Source organism: Balaenoptera ricei, chromosome 11 (genome assembly GCF_028023285.1).
Source record: "Balaenoptera ricei isolate mBalRic1 chromosome 11, mBalRic1.hap2, whole genome shotgun sequence".
In the NCBI taxonomy this organism is placed as follows: Eukaryota; Metazoa; Chordata; class Mammalia; order Artiodactyla; family Balaenopteridae; genus Balaenoptera; species Balaenoptera ricei.
Window position 1 is genome coordinate 23,523,712 of NC_082649.1, and position 16,604 is coordinate 23,540,315.

At 38.9% G+C, this 16,604-nt stretch overlaps 1 long non-coding RNA gene and 1 other non-coding gene across 3 annotated transcripts in view; both read right to left on the minus strand.

Moving 5' to 3' along the window:
- Positions 1-16,604, minus strand: part of LOC132374515 (uncharacterized) — a 31,329-nt gene that overhangs the window by 8,404 nt on the left and 6,321 nt on the right. Inside the window, exons 2-4 of one of the 2 annotated variants that reach the window (XR_009505682.1) lie at positions 8,082-8,296; positions 7,902-7,978; positions 5,085-7,806 (exon numbers count right to left, since the gene is read on the minus strand). This is a non-coding gene — a long non-coding RNA (uncharacterized LOC132374515). Of the gene's footprint in view, positions 1-5,084; positions 7,807-7,901; positions 7,979-8,081; positions 8,297-16,604 lie in introns of those variants that run through there. The other variant, XR_009505681.1, reaches the window with a different exon arrangement.
- LOC132375488 (small nucleolar RNA SNORA70) lies at positions 5,766-5,904 on the minus strand. The gene has a single exon (XR_009506037.1). It is a non-coding gene; the product is annotated as a small nucleolar RNA SNORA70 (small nucleolar RNA).

Sequence of the window (16,604 nt, forward strand, 5' to 3'; positions counted from 1 at the left end):
GGCTCCTTAGTTGAGGCATATGAACTCTTACTTGCAGCATGCATGTGGGATCTAGTTCCCTGACCAGGGATCAAACCCGGGCCCCCTGCATTGGGAGCACAGAGTCTTAACCACTGCACCACCAGGGAAGTCCCCCACCATGCTTAAAATTCTCCTAGCCTCTACCAACTGCCTGGTTCCAAACCTGCTATTCCATTTGTAGGTCTTTGTTATAGCAATATCCCACTTTCAGGTACTAAAATACATATTACATTTCTACTAATGCCTAACAATATTACCATCAATTCAACAGCTAAAACCATAAACATTTATTATCTTGCAGGCTTTGTGGGGCAGGAATCTGGGCACAGATTAGTGGGTCCTCTGCTTAGGGCCTCACAAGCCTGCAATCAAGGTATTGGCCATCTCAAGACTTGACAAGAGAAGGATCTGCTTTCAAGCTCCCAAACTGTTGGCAGAATTCAATTCCATGTGGCTATAGGAAGAAGGGCTTCAGCTTGTTGCTGATTGCTGACCAGAGGCCACCCAAGCTCCAAGAAGCAGCCCTCAATTACTTTCCATGTTCCTCCCAACATGGCTGCTTGCTTCATCAAAGCCACTAGAGAAGAAAGCCTCTTTCTTAGACGTGACAATCCTATGTAATGTAATCACATAAGTGATATCCCATAACCCTGGCCATAGTCTATTGGCCAAGAGCCTCAAGTGTAAGTTATCACACGAATGAACACCAGGAGGCAGGGACTATAGGGGCTACCTTAGAATCTATCTGCCACAATCTTGTACTGTATTACCTGGCTGAATTAATTTATTCATTCCAGTAATCTGTGTGTTTGGGAGGGTACCTTAGGGTTTTCAAAATGCAGGATCACATTATTTTCAAATAAAGATAGCGTTATTTCTTCCTTTCCAATGTAGATGTCTTTTTTTTTTTTTTTCTAATTGCACTAGCTATAACCTCTAGTACAATGCTTATAGAAATGGTGGCAGCAGACATACCTTGTTCTCAATCTTGGGGGAAAGCATTCATTCTTTCACCATTAAGATGTCAGGTTTTTCATAAATGCTCTTTATCAGGTTAAATAAGTTCTCTCTGTGGCAAACTCTAAGATGACCCCTAATGATCCTCATTTTCTAATATTTATGCCCTTTTATTATAACCCTCCCCTTGACTGTCTCTGGGACCTTTGACTTGTTTCTAACGGAGAGAATATGGCAAAAGTGATGGGATGTCATGCCTATGATCACATTGCTACAGAGTCTGTTTTGCTAGTAGACTTTCTTGAGACACTCTCCTGTGCTGGCTTTGAAGCAGCAGCCATGTTGAGAGTCCCATGTGACAAGGAGCTGAGGGTGGCTACTAGGAGCTGAGGGCAACCTCCAGCCAACAACCAGCAAGAAGTCAAGTCCCTCAGTCTTATAACCACAGGGAACTGAATTCTACTGACGTCCTTAGTGAATGTGGAAGTGGATCTTACAGTCAATCCTCCAGCTAAGAACACAACTGACACCTTAATACAGCCTTGCAGAGAACCCAGCTGAGGTATACTTGGAGTCCTGACCCACAGAAATTGTGAGATAATAAATGTGTGTTGATTTGGGGGCTAGGTTTGTAATCACTTATTATGTAGCACCGAAAACTATGTATGTTTAATCCATTCACATTTAATGTTATTTTTTATGAGTGGATTTGTTTACCATGTTTTTTTCTTTTTTTAATGTATCTCATGTCTTTTTGTTCCTCTGTTCCTTCTTTATTGTCTTTTATTAGGTAGATATTTTGCTATGAGCCATATAAATTATTTTGTTCATTTCTAAGTGTAATTCTGAATTATTTTATAGTGGTTTCTTTAGGAATTACAATCTCTACCTTAACATATCACAGTATACTTTGGATAAATACTAATTTAATTCCAGTAAGCAGAGAAACCTTGCTCTGATATAGTTTTGTTATGACTCCTCTCCTTCGTGTTATTGTCATATATATTACATAGCTATATTTGTAACATAGTGTCATAAATATTGATTTATATAATTTTCTTTTAAAGAAGTTGAGAAAAGAGAAAAAACATACTTGAGCCTTTCATTTTAAACTCTGTATTTAGCATTTCCAGTACTCTTCCTCTTGTGGGTTCAAATTACCATTTTTGTCATTTCCTTACTCCAAAAGAGTTCCATTCCTTCCTCCATCCTTTGTCCAATTATTCACATGAATATATATTACATCTGAAGATGTTATAAGCCCAACGCAATAAATTTATTATTGCTTTATATAATTTAAGTCAGATAAGAAAAGATAAAAATACATTTATAATGTTTTTCATAATTATGTTCATATTACCTTTCCTGGTGCTCTTTGTTTTTTTCAGGCGGATTGGGGTTATTGTCTGGTGTCATTTCTTCTCAGCCTAAAGAACTTAACTATAGTATTTCTTGTAAAACAGATCTGCTAGCAATAAATCCTCTCAGTGTCTTTGGGAATGTCTTTGTCTTCAGTTTCAAATCATAGTTTTGCTAGATATAGGATTCTTTGTTAACAGGTTATTTGGTGGTTTCTGTGTTTTTGTTTAGCTTTATTTTGCTTTTCATTTTGAATGTATCAATGTTTTCTGGCCTCTATTGTTTCTGATGAGAAGTTAGCTGTTATTCTTATTGTGTGTGGGTGTGTGTTTAATATGTAATGAGCTTTTTCTCCTACTGCTTGCAAATTTTTCTCCTTTCTTTTGTTCACGATCTTTTGACCATAATATGTCTTGGTGTGGATCATCTTACTTGGAGTTTGATACATCTCTTGAGTGTATAGATTCAAGTTTCTCATCAAATTTGGGAAGTTTCAAGCCTTTATTTCTTTATTTTTTCTGCTTTTTCTCTTTCCTCCTTTTCTGAGACTCCTATTATGCATACGTTGGTACTGATGTTGTCCCACAGTATCTGAGGCTCTGTTCATATTTTTTTATTCTTATTTCTTCCAGTTCTTCATACCAGATAAACTCTATTGAACTATCCTCAAATTCTTTCTTCTGCCTGCTCAATTCTGCTATTGAGTCCTTCTACTGAACAGGTTTTATTTTGTTTCTTGGGTTTTTTTTGCTTTGTATGTGTATTTTTTTTTAATTTTTTAGAAGATTTTATTGTTTTAGAAAAGTTTTAGATTTTCAACAAAATTGAGAGGAAGGTACAGAGATTTTTCCATACACCCTCTGCCCCCACACTTACACAGTCTCCCCCATTATCAACACAACTCACCAGAATGGTACATTTTTTTACCAAGGATGAACCTACATTGACACATCATAATCATGAAGTCCATAGTTTTCCTTAGTGTTCACTCTTGGAATTGTACATACTATGATTTGAACAAATGTATGACATATATTCATTATTATTATAGCATACAAAGCATTTTCATTGCCCTAAAAATCCTCTGTGTTCTGCCTATTTATCTCCCTACCTCACCCCACCCCACCCCACCAGTTACCACTAGGTTTTCTTGTCTCTGTAGTTTTGCCTTTTCCATATGTCATATAGTTGGAATCAACCTTGCATCATTTATATTCCCACCTAGTTCTCCCCACAGTACATGCTGGATATTTTAAACAAAATTATAGATATATCATTTCATCTGTAATATTTTTAATGTATCCCTAAAATTAATTTTATAAATTTCATAATTACAGTATCATTTCTAAAAATAACAATTCTTAACATCATCAAACATTCAGTGCATGTTCACACTTCCCTAATTATATTTTTTTCTTAACAACTGAGGTGTTTAAACCAGGATCCAAAGAGATGTACTCATTGATTTTGGTTGCTATGTCTCCTAACTTACTGATTCCCTCTCTTCTTTTTTTTTTCTCTTGAAATTTATTTGGTTAGAAATCAGCCTTCACTTCTAGCACAGCTTACCTACAGCTTCCTGTTTCCTGCCCTTTGAGGTCACAAAATTACTTCTTAGTTAAGATACTGACATTTTCTTCGAAACTCCTTTCTCTTAAGTTTATTTAGTACCTTCAACAACTCTTTCTCCTCATAGTGAGATTTCAAGTGTCTAGAAAAACACATCCCTACATAAGGGGGTCTATAACCCACTGTCCTAACCTCATTAACTCACTCTAGTGTTGTTCTATTATCTTTATGATGCAAGAAGCAGAACTGTCTGAGAATAACACTGCGAACTCATGCTGGGTAGCCTGAATAATAAGCTAATTAGAACCTGGGGTTCCTTCTTCTCCCAGCGAGTGGGGCTGCAAGAAATCACCATCCAGTTGGATCAGTGGTGTTTTTAACACTTGGCAAAGGAGTCTATAATTTGCCATGGGCCCCCAGGCCTCCAGTTATTGGGCAGTTGGCATTTCCGTACATCTGCAATATATTATCTATTACTGCATAACAAATTACCCCAAACAAGAGGATCTCACAGCATCTCACAGTTTCTGTGGGTCAGCAATCCAACCACAGCATAAGCTGGGTCATCTATTTCAGGGTGCCTACAAGGCTGCAATCAAGGTGTTGGCAAGAGTGGGGCTCATAAAAAGAAACGAAATTGAGTTATTTGTAGTGAGGTGGATGTACCTAGACAGAGTGAAGTAAGTCAGAAAGAGAAAAACAAATACTGTATGCTAACACATATATACGGAATCTTAAAAAAAAAAAATGGTTCTGAAGAACCTAGGGGCAGGACAGGAATAAAGACGCAGACATAGAGAATGGACTTGAGGACACGGGGAGGGGGAAGGGTAAGCTGGGACGAAGTGAGAGAGTGTCATGGACATATGTACACTACCAAATGTAAAACCGATAGGTAGTGGGAAGCAGCCGCATAGCACAGGGAGATCAGCTCGGTGCTTTGTGACCACCTAGAGGGGTGGGATAGGGAGGGTGGGAGGGAGATGCAAGAGGGAAGAGATATGGGGATATATGTATATGTATAGCTGACTCACTTTGCTATAAAGCAGAAACTAACACACCATTGTAAAGCAATTATACTCCAATAAAGATGTTAAAAAAAATGCAGATGATGTCCAAATAAAACTTTCTTTTCACTTCAAAGTTTGACTCAGCTTATCTTGGGAATGTGAGGAGGGTGTTGAGGAAGAGTCTGTTAGAGGTTCATGGGAGAGGCAAGTGGAGGGGGCAGGGGGAAGAGGTGGTGGGGACAAAGGGAGAGACTGAGCACACTGGACGGTATCCAACAGTGCTCTGAGACTAAGGAGGGAGCACCATGAGCGGTGTTAGGTGCCATAGAGAAGACTAAGGAAAGGCCTCTGAGGACTACTGGAAGACAGTGTAAATTAAGTGGCGAGAAGAAGTGGGACTGCAGAAGTCAAAGAAAGATGAGAATTTTTTTTTTGACAGGAAAGTAGGATTTATTGGTGGGCATGAGTAAGGAGGGGACAGCGCCAAAGCTCTCAAGAGTGCAGGGCCCATCATTTGTCCAGGGGCCACAATTAGGGATGCATTTGACCACACAGCCATCCGGGATGAGCCACTTTTCTGCCACCATGTTTTCAAATTCATCCCCATTAAACAGTAAATCCCCACTTCTTGGAGATGTGGATCTTCTGGTGGCCAGGGAACTTGAACTTGGCCCTGCGGAGGGCCTCAATCACATGCTCCTTGTTCTGCAGCTTGGTGTGGATGGACATTATGATTTGGCCAATGTGGACCCTGGCCACTGTGCCCTGGGGCTTTCCAAACACACCGCACATACCTGTCTGGAGCCTAGACTGGGGACATCATGCCAGTCATGAATGTCCACTGGAAAGGGCTGTCTCCAAGGTCCCTTAGGGCAACCCATTCAGGCAACAGGCTGCATACACTACCGAGGAGGCTGCTGTTTGCAGCCATTGCACACTGGGCCCCCATGGGGAAAGATGAGAATTGAGGAAAGTAAAATAAATGCAGACCACTTCTCTCACTGCAGCAAAGGGAAGATTGTTGCTACATAGGTCAGCCGGGCCAATAAAAGCTTTGTTAAATTCTGATTTGAAAGCAAAAAAGAGGAAGCACTATAAAGACTGATAAAAGAAAAAAGACTATGAAAACAATAACTCTAAAGGAGTTACGAAAAAAATAAAAAATAAAGGAGTTATGATCAAGACTACAGTTAGTTTGGAACTGGCTATATCTCTGGAGAAACATTTTGGAATTAGCTGTCTCTTTTCCCAGCTATGACCTCAGATTCCTGAAGGGACTATGTCTGTCTTGTTCACTGGTATCCATGGGACCTAGCACAATGCCTAACACAGTCTCTCAATAAAAGTTTGCTACTGATGGACTCTTCCTTCAATATTTGAGGAGTACATGCTTAATAAGTGTCCTCAGTGGTCCATGGCCCACCTCTACTGCAAAGAGAAAGAGTAATTTCCATGAGCAGTTTGCAAAGATCTTGGCTTCCCTAGAAAGTGCTCAGTTTGACAAACGAGAAGGATCACTTTGCTCCTTTCACCAGCCAAAGCAAAGACTGTAGAAAGCTGTTTTAAACTTTCTCTCCTTACATTTGAATGGGACCACATATGGAATCCCCCATATACCTAAGTGCACAAAGATGCAGTGTCTATTTCTCTACAAGTGGTCTGTTCTTCCTCACAAATCTCCCACCTATAAAGTTAGGACAGCCCATTGGACAAGATCATAAAGAGTCTTGTAAGCCATTCCAGAGAGATTTAGGTCTTACCCAATCAGTGAAGGATAAAAGTCATCATCAAAGATGACTGAGTAGGGGAATACTACAGAGTTCTGAGTCAGAAATATCACCGAGGAGGCAGTACAGAGGAAAGACTGGGAGTGAGGCAAGGGAGTGAGACCAAATGCTCAGATAAAGGTAGGGAGTCAGCTGCCACAGTATAGGAAGGGCCTGAAATAGGACAGTCAAAGTGGAAAAGGAAGGAGGGGACAGCTAAGATGTTTAGAAATGTCAGAAACTGGCAATTAATTAAATGGGAGGGATACAGGAGAGGAATTACAACATAATTAACAAAGCAGTGAAGCACTGGATATCAACAGCAAAGAAAATGCCCTTTAAAAAAAAAAAGGAAGAAAAAAAAATCTCATCCCAGTAGTTTCACATCCTAAGGGTCAGGATCTCCACCTGGAATCTTTCTGCAGTGCTCTATGGGAACAGGGAGAGGATTTTAGAGGCTATCACTTTTGGGTCACTTCCTAAGCAGTGGAATTCTTAGGATGGGAGGGAGGACATTCTAGTTCCTCAGGGATTCACTGAAGTGAATCAGGGCATGATCAGTGACAACACTGTGTTGCTCCCAGAGTGGACAAAGGTCTGAGTGTGAGAGATACAGAGCTCCTGAAGTCTCTCTGACAGATAAATCCATCAGCCTCTGGAACCTACCTAATCCTTCTCCAGTCCTAATCTCCTTAATCCTAAATCTGAGCTCAGTTCTGCCAGCACCTCTAGAGTAAATCATAAGGTCTGAGACCTCAGCAACAAGAGAAGCAGAGTTGGACTCACTGAGGCAGCCAAAAGAAAGAGGGAGAGATGGAGAAATGCAAAATAACAGAAGATCTGACTCTACCACCTGGGTAGTGCCTTTCATTCTCCTGTGTTTTCCAGTAAGTCATTAGCAGATCATCTGCCATCTTCTTTTTCTTCAAGAACCAATCAAAACTCAAATTTGCATTTGGGAAACAGAAACTTTCAGAAAACCCAGAGACATCTTTTCAGGACCATGGAGAGCAGAAGGTGGTCGCTCCTGAGGAAACGTTCCATCCCAACATGAAGATGAGGGAAAGAAAGAATAAAGGGTAGTGGAGTCATTAATGGAGAGCATTCAGGTGAGGTAGAAAGACCTGCAATATAAAATCCAAAAGGGCCTTATAGAGCACCTAGTCTGAACTCCTCATAGGAGGGATACTCTTGAGCCAGAAAAGGAAATTCTCCATACCTTCATTATAGCCAACAGTTCTCTTCAGCGATTTATCTTAAAAGGTATCTATAGGGAGTTGAGACTTTTTCAATTTCCTTGGAAGAAATGCATACAAAAAGAACCTTTGATTGATGGTTCTAAAAAGAGCATTACAAACAAGAACCGAAATATTGATACCATAAAGGTAAAGAATCTCACCTAGGTAGGATGACACAAGAGCTGCCAACTCAAGGTTAGTCCTTGGGTCTCCTGACACCCGTGCAGTGTTTTCTTCTTTCTAGTTCTTGAGTGGTTAAGGATCTAGATTCTCCTCTGGCTCTGCCATACACCAGCTGTGTGACCGCAGGCAAATTACTCATTCATTCCAAGACTTGATCTCCTTCTTTGAGCTAAGGCTTCCTGTGTGTCAGACACTGTGAAGCAATGGGAAAACAAAGACAATTTCTGCTCTCAAGTAGCTCCTACTCCAGTGGAGGACAGATATAAAAAACATCAATAGTTCAAGAACACTATAAAAGTACAGAAGTTTTCCAAAGAAAAATATTAACAACTTGGAGGTGGGAGCAAGATTAAGAGGAATCCAGGAAAACAAAGGCATCAAGCTGTAAAATAGGGCACTAGATTTAGGGAACTACAAATAACAATAACTTAGTTCTGATGGATGATAATTTGGCAGTGGGGAGAGCTGGAGTAATAAAACCTTCCACATACTAATGTTGTGGAAGTCAAAGGAGACAAAGCACTATATAGATAAATATTAGCTATGTATTATGCCAACAGCTACCCCTATGAGAAAAAGATTCTTTAATTCAACAAACATTTATAGAATACCTACTACATACTCACTGTACTAGGAGAAGCCACTTCTCCTTTTGGTCCCCTCCCTAAAATAGAGCCAGCTTGAGAATCAAGAAAACCAAATTCTGCAATCTTTCCTGGAGGTAAAAGTGCCTCTTCTATGCATATCAAGCAAGGGGAGTGGAGGAGAGCTTGACAATCCCATGATCCCTCTACTGAAGTGTCACTTAGATAAGCACATCTTGCACTTGTGTGATTTGAAAAAAGGCTTTGCCTACAGACCAAAGAATACCAGGGATGACCTCTGGTATGATCCCCTTGGCACCAAGTAATCAAGCAAGGTGGTATCATGACACAGAGTCAGATGATCAAAAGTGGCAAATTTCCCAGGCTCAGCTGACAATGAGAGCATACGTAAAAGTGGTTAGAAAAATCATCTTTATGCCAGTTACTATTTTCAACTTCTCCTACTTAGTACTAATTCTCTTAGCTTCCCATAACCAAATATTTGCATATGAACAAGTAGCAGCCATGGTTCTACAATCTGACTAGTCCACTGACCAACTCAATGTCTACATCAAGGACATCTGGATATTGCAGTGTCATGTAAACTTCTCTCTGGTGAAGTGTCTACAGACACCAGTGAAATTTAAAATTTATACCCTATATTGGGTTGAATAGTGTCCCCCCAAAATTCATGTCCACTAGGAACCTCAGAATGCAATCTTATTTGGAAATAGGGTCCTTGTAAATGTAATCAAGTTAAAATGAGGGCATACTGGATTAAGATGGGCATTAATCCAATGACTGATGTTCTTTTTAGAAGAGGGAATTTTGGACACAGACACACAGACACACAGACACACACACACACACACACACACAGAGAACACCATGTGACCGTGGAGAGAGAGACTGCCAAGGAACACAAAGTATTGCCAGCCACCACAAGAAGCTAGGAGAGAGGCATGGAACAGATTCTCCCTCAGAGCCTCCAGAAGCAATCAACCTGACCAACACCTTGATTTCAGTCTTCCTCCAGACCTGTGAGAGAATAAATTTTGTTCTTTTAAGCCACCAGTTTGTGATACCTTGTTATAGCAACCCTAGGAAACTAATACATACCCCCCTCCCAGTACATGTTTTCCTTCTATGTGCCCTAGGATTTAGGATTTTTTAATCTTCTCAGACAGAAAAGGATAGATATCAATGCTAGTAACTGTATTAGCACATGGAAAGGGGTACTCGTGAGAGCAACAGAATGACTGAGCAATTCAAACCAAAAGAGCACCTTCACAGGTGATGTAAAGGGCAGGGAAATTTACTTCTGAAGGCTCTATAAATTGAGACCCTTTAATCTCTGCAGTAGTTTTTTAAATACCTACAAATTCTTTGATACAAATTCTAGGGAGGGAGAGAAGGGCAGCAGTTAAGAAGAATTCCTGGAACTCAGTAACACATTAGCTGTGAGTGAGAGGGAAAAATCTCAGTTCATACATGTTGAGCTCCAGATGTGTGAGTTTCAGGAGAGACATATAAGCCAGAAACAAATTTTGAGAATCTTTAGCATACAGATTAGCAGATCTCAAATGAGCTTCTCTGGCCAAATGCACAAGAATTGTCTGGGGAAACCTATGAAAACACGGAGTGCCAGTTAATACTTAAATGAACTCTATAATTAAAAATTTACTACTATTAGTAAGAGATTGTGACGGGGGTCTAGATATAAGAAATAGTCAAATATCAATTATTTCTTACTTCTTTATCCAAGCAATGAAGCACCTGGTATGCTTATCAGAAACTGGGGGAAAATCTCCACTCATAACAGCCAAAAAAATGCTAAATGAATCTGTTTTTTAAAAATGAAGATTTTGGGACTTCCCTGGTGGCACAGTGGTCGAGAATCCACCTGCCAATGCAGGGGACACGGGTTGGAGCCCTGGTCTGGGAAGACCCCACATGCCGTGGCGCAACTAAGCCCATATGCCACAACTACTGAGCCTGCACTCTAGAGCCCACAAGCCACAACTACTGAGCCCGTGTGCCACAACTACTGAAACCGGCTCGCCTAGAGCCCGAGCTCCACAACAAGAGAAGCCACCACAGTGAGAAACTCGTGCACCACAATGAAGAGTAGCCCCGACTCGTAGGAACTAGAGAAAGCCCGTGCACAGCAACAAAGACCCAGCACAGCCAAAATTAAATAAATTTTTTTTTAAAAATGAAGATCTTACTGAAGAAATAAAACAAGACCTAAATAAATGGAAAACAAACCACATTCTTGGCTGGGAAGACACATAAAAAATACCAACAATACCCAAGTTAACTTATACATTTAATGTTTTTCCGTTTAGAATCACAATAGGTTTTTCTCTTTTTCTTTCACAGGAGAGAACAGTAAAAAATGATTTCAGAGTGTATAGGGAATACATGTCCAAAAACATCTAAGAAAAAGTATAAAAATAACAGGAAAGAGAGACTTGCCTGTCTAGATTTCAGAAAATACTATAAAATCAATGAAATAAGATCTATGGTGTTGGTGTAAGAAGAGATAAATAGAAGATTAGAATATAGAATCAAAAATCCAGAAACAGATCTCACTATGAAAGAATTTCAGATATGACAAGTGTGATAGTTTAATTCAATGAAAAGAGGATGATTATTTAATAAATGTAGCTAGTACAACTAGCCATCCATCTAAGCCATCTAATGCATGCTATTCAACAGTAACAACTAGCCTCATGTGGCCACTAAGCACCTAAAATGCGCCTAGTCTAGAATTGAGATTTGATATGAGTGTAAAATATACATTGGATTTCAAAGACTTAGTCTGAGAAAACATAAAATATCCCACTAATAATTGTTTAAAATGGATCACATGTAAAAATATTTTTGATATGATGGGTTAAGTTGGTGAAATAAAATATATTATTACAATTAATTTCACTTCTTTTTACTTTTTTTTAATGCAGCTTTGCTAGAAAACTTAAAATTACGTAAGTATCTTACATTTTATTTCTACTAGACAGCACTGCTCTAGAGAAAAATAAAGATCTTCCCTTTACATCATATTTTTAAAAACAAAGATAAAGGGCTTCCCTAGTGGCGCAGTGGTTGAGAATCTGCCTGCCAATGCAGGGGACACGGGTTCGAGCCCTGGTCTGGGAAGATCCCATCATGCCGTGGAGCGACTAGGCCCGTGAGCCACAACTACTGAGCCTGCGCGTCTGGAGCCTGTGCTCCGCAACAAGAGAGGCCGCGATAGTGAGAGGCCCGCGCACCGCGATGAAGAGTGGCCCCCACTCGCCGCAACTAGAGAAAGCCCTCGCACAGAAACGAAGACCCAACACAGACATAAATTAATTAATTAATTAATTAATTAATTTTTAAAAAAACACAAAAAAACAAAGATAAAGACTTAAATGCAAAAAATAAAAAACACTGTAAGAAAACCTAGGAAAGTAAATTAGAATCTGAGGGTCAGGCTAGATTTCTTAATGAGGACAGTATGTCAAGTGTGTGTATGTATGTATGTATAAACTGATAAGCAAAAGACAGACAACCCAACAGGAAAAACAGGCAAAAGACAGGATTGGAAATGCACAGAAAACAAATCCCAATAACAAACAAACAAACAATAACAACAAAAAGATATTCAAAATTACTAAGTAAGAAAAAGTGTAATTCAAATAACCAAGACATTTTTTACTGGCCAGAAAAAAAATAAAAACAGATAATAACTCTCTCTCCTGGGGATGTGGGAAAGGGGAAAGCTCATACACTGCTGCCAAGGTAAATGTAAAGAATAACAGCCTTCTTAAAAAGCAGTAAGGGGGCTTCCCAAGTGGTGCAGTGGTTAAGAATCTGCCTGCCAATGTAGGGGCCACAGGTTCGAGCCCTGGTCCGGGAAGATACCAGATGCCACAGAGCAACTAAGCCCATGCACCAAAACTACTGAGCCTGCACTCTAGAGACCACGAGCCACAACTACTGAGCCCAAGTGCCACAACTACTGCAGCCCACACACCTAGAGCCCATGCTCTGCAACAAGAGAAGCCACCGCAGTGAGAAGCCCACACACCACAACGAAGAGAAGCCCCCGCTCATCGCAACTAAAGAAAGCCCACGTGCAGCAACAAAGACCCAACACAACCAAAAGAAAAAAAAAAAGAAAAAAATGCAGCAATGAAATATCCATAAAAATTAGTACTACAGTTGTTCCACACAGATACCAAAATCCACTGATGCTCAAGTCCCTTCTAAAAAATGGCAGCCCTCTGTATCCACAGATGCAGAACCTACAGATACAGAACCCACGGATACAGAGAGCTGATTGTAAATAATACCCTTCAACCCCGGAACTGTTTTCACAGTAATGAATCCACTAGCACATAAGGACAAATGTTCAGAGAATCTTTAGTCTAACACTATTTATGCAGCAGCAAAATAAAATAAAGAGGAAACTAAGGCAAAAGAAAGGAAACTAAGTAACAACAGGAAACTAAGTAAATGCCCATCTGCAATAAAAGACTGGAAAATGTATGTCACCTGCAGAACAAGACCTGTTATGCAATCATTACAATTTTAATGAAAAAAATAAGCAAAAATTTTTAAATATGAAAATGTCAACAGTGGCTCCACTGTAAGCAAACAGACTATCTCATAATATGCTGGTGTGGGCAGGAATCGGTACAACCTTATGGGAAGGAAACTAGAAGACAATTAGAATTTTAAATTTCCATGCCTTTTGACTCAGTAGCTCAGTTTCCAGAAATCTGTCCTACTAATACAGATGGTATGACAATTTAAAGACATACGTGCAGAGCAGAAGCAAGAAGAACTACAATTCTGAAGCTTGTGGAAGGAAAACCACATTCACAGAAAGATAGACAAAATGAAAAGGCAGAGGACTTTGTACCAGATGAAGGAACAAGATAAAACCCCAGCAAAACAACTAAATGAAGTGGAGATAGGCAACCTTCCAGAAAAAGAATTCACAATAATGATAGTGAAGATTATCCAGGACCTCGGAAAAAGAAGGGAGGCAAAGATCAAGAATATGCAAGAAATGTTTAACAAAGACCTAGAAGAAAGAACAAACAGAGATGAACAATACAATAACTGAAATGAAAAATACACTAGAAGGAATCAATAGCAGAATAACTGAGGCAGAACAACGGATAAGTGACCTGGAAGACAGAATGGTGGAATTCACTGCTGCAGAACAGAATAAAGAAAAAAGAATGAAAAGAAATGAAGACAGTCTAAGAGACCTCTGGGACAACATTAAATGCAACAACATTCGCATTATAGGGGTCCCAGAAGGAGAAGAGAGAGAGAAAGGACCCGAGAAAATATTTGAAGAGATTATAGTCAAAAACTTCCTTAACATGGGAAAGGAAAAAGCCACCCAAGTCCAGGAAGTGCAGAGAGTCCCAGGCAGGATAAACCCAAGGAGAAACACGCTGAGACACACAGTAATCAAATCGACAAAAATTAAAAACAAAGAAAAATTATTGAAGGCAACAAGGGAAAAACAACAAATAACTTACAAGGGAACTCCCATAAGGTTAACAGCTGATTTCTCAGCAGAAACTCTACAAGCCACAAAGGAGTGGCATGATATATTTAAAGGGAGTGGCATGATATATTTAAAGTGATAAAAGGGAAGAACCTACAACCAAGATTACTCTACCTGGCAAGGATCTCATTCAGATTCAATGGAGAAATCAAAAGCTTTACAGACAAGCAAAAGCTAAGAGAATTCAGCACCACCAAACCAGCTCTACAACAAACGCTAAAGGAACTTCTCTAAGTGGGAAACACAAGAGAAGAAAAGAACCTACAAAAACAAACCCATAACAATTAAGAAAATGGTCATAGGAACATACATATTGATAATTACCTTAAACGTGAATGGATTAAATGCTCCAACCAAGAGACGCAGGCTCACTGAATGGATACAAAAACAAGACCCATCTATATGCTTGTCTACAAGAGACCCACTTCAGACCTAGGGACACATACAGACTGAAAGTGAGGAAATGGAAAAAGATATTCCATGCAAATGGAAATCAAAAGAAAGCTGGAGTAGCAATATTCATATCAGATAAAATAGACTTTAAAATAAAGAATGTTGCAAGAGACAAGGAAGGACACTACATAATGATCAAGGGATAAATCCAAAAAGAAAATATAACAATTATATATATATATATATATATATATATATATATATATATACACATACACACACACATATACATATATATGTGTATGTGTATATATATATATATATAAATATACATATATATATATATATATATATATATACGTACCCAACATAGAAGCACCTCAATACATAAGGCAACTACTAACAGCTATAAAAGAGGAAATCAACAGTAACACAATAATAGTGGGGGACTTTAACACCTCATTTACACCAATGGACAGATCATCCAAACAGAAAATTATAAGGAATCACAAGCTTTAAATGACACAATAGATCAGATAGATTTAATTGGTATTTATGGGACATTCCATCCAAAAACGGCAGATTACACTTTCTTCTCAAGTGCACACGGAACCTTCTCCAGGACAGATCACATCTTGGTCACAAATCAAGCCTCAGTAAATTTAAGAAAACTGAAATCATATCAAGCATCTTTTCTGACCACAACACTATGAGATTAGAAATCAATTACAGTGAAAAAAACATAAAAAACACAAGCACATGGAGGCTAAACAATATGTTACTAAATAACCAAGAGATCACTGAAGAAATCAAAGAGGAAATCAAAAAATACCTAGAGACAAATGACAACGAAAACATGATGATCCAAAACCTATGGGATGCAGCAAAAGCAGTTCTAAGAGGGAAGTTTATAGCAATACAATCCTACCTCAAGAAACAAGAAAAATCTCAAATAAACAATCTTAGGTTCCTACACCTGAAAGAACTAGAGAAAGAAGAACAAACAAAAACCAAAGTTAGCAGAAGGAAAGAAATCATAAAGATCAGAGCAGAAATAAATGAAATAGAAACATAGAAAACAACAGCAAAGATCAATAAAACTGGTTCTTTGAGAACATAAACAAAATTGATAAACCATTAGCCAGACTCATCAAGAAAAGGAGGGAGAGGACTCAAATCAATAAAATTAGAAATGAAAAAGAAGAAGTTACAACAGACATGGCAGAAATACAAAGCATCCTAAGAGACTACTACAAGCAACTCTATGCCAATAAAATGGACAACCTGGAAGAAATGGACAAATTCTTAGAAAGGTATAACCTTCCAAGACTGAACCAGGAAGAAATAGAAAATATGAACAGACCAATCAGAAGTAAGGAAATTGAAACTGTGATTAAAAATCTACCAACAAACAAAACTCCAGGACCAGATGGTTTCATATGTGAATTCTATCAAACATTTAGAGAAGAGCTAACACCCATCCTTCTCAAACTCTTCCAAAAAATTGCAGAGGAAGGAACACTCCCAAACTCATTCTATGAGGCCACCATCACCCTGATACCAAAACCACACAAAGATACTACAAAAAAAGAAAATTACAGACCAATATCACTGATGAATATAGATGCAAAAATCCTCAACAAAATACTAGCAAACAGAATCCAACAGCACATTAAAAGGATCACACACCATGATCAAGTGGGATTTATCCCAGGGATGCAAGGATTCTTCAATATACGCAAATCAATCAATGTGATACACCATATTAACAAATTGAAGAATAAAAACCATATGATCATCTCAATAGATGCAGAAAAAGCTTTTGACAAAATTCAACACAACACCCATTTATGATAAAAACTCTCCAAAAAGTGGGCATACAGGGACCCTACCTCAACGTAATAAAGGCCATATACAATAAACCCATAGCAAACATCATTATCAATAGT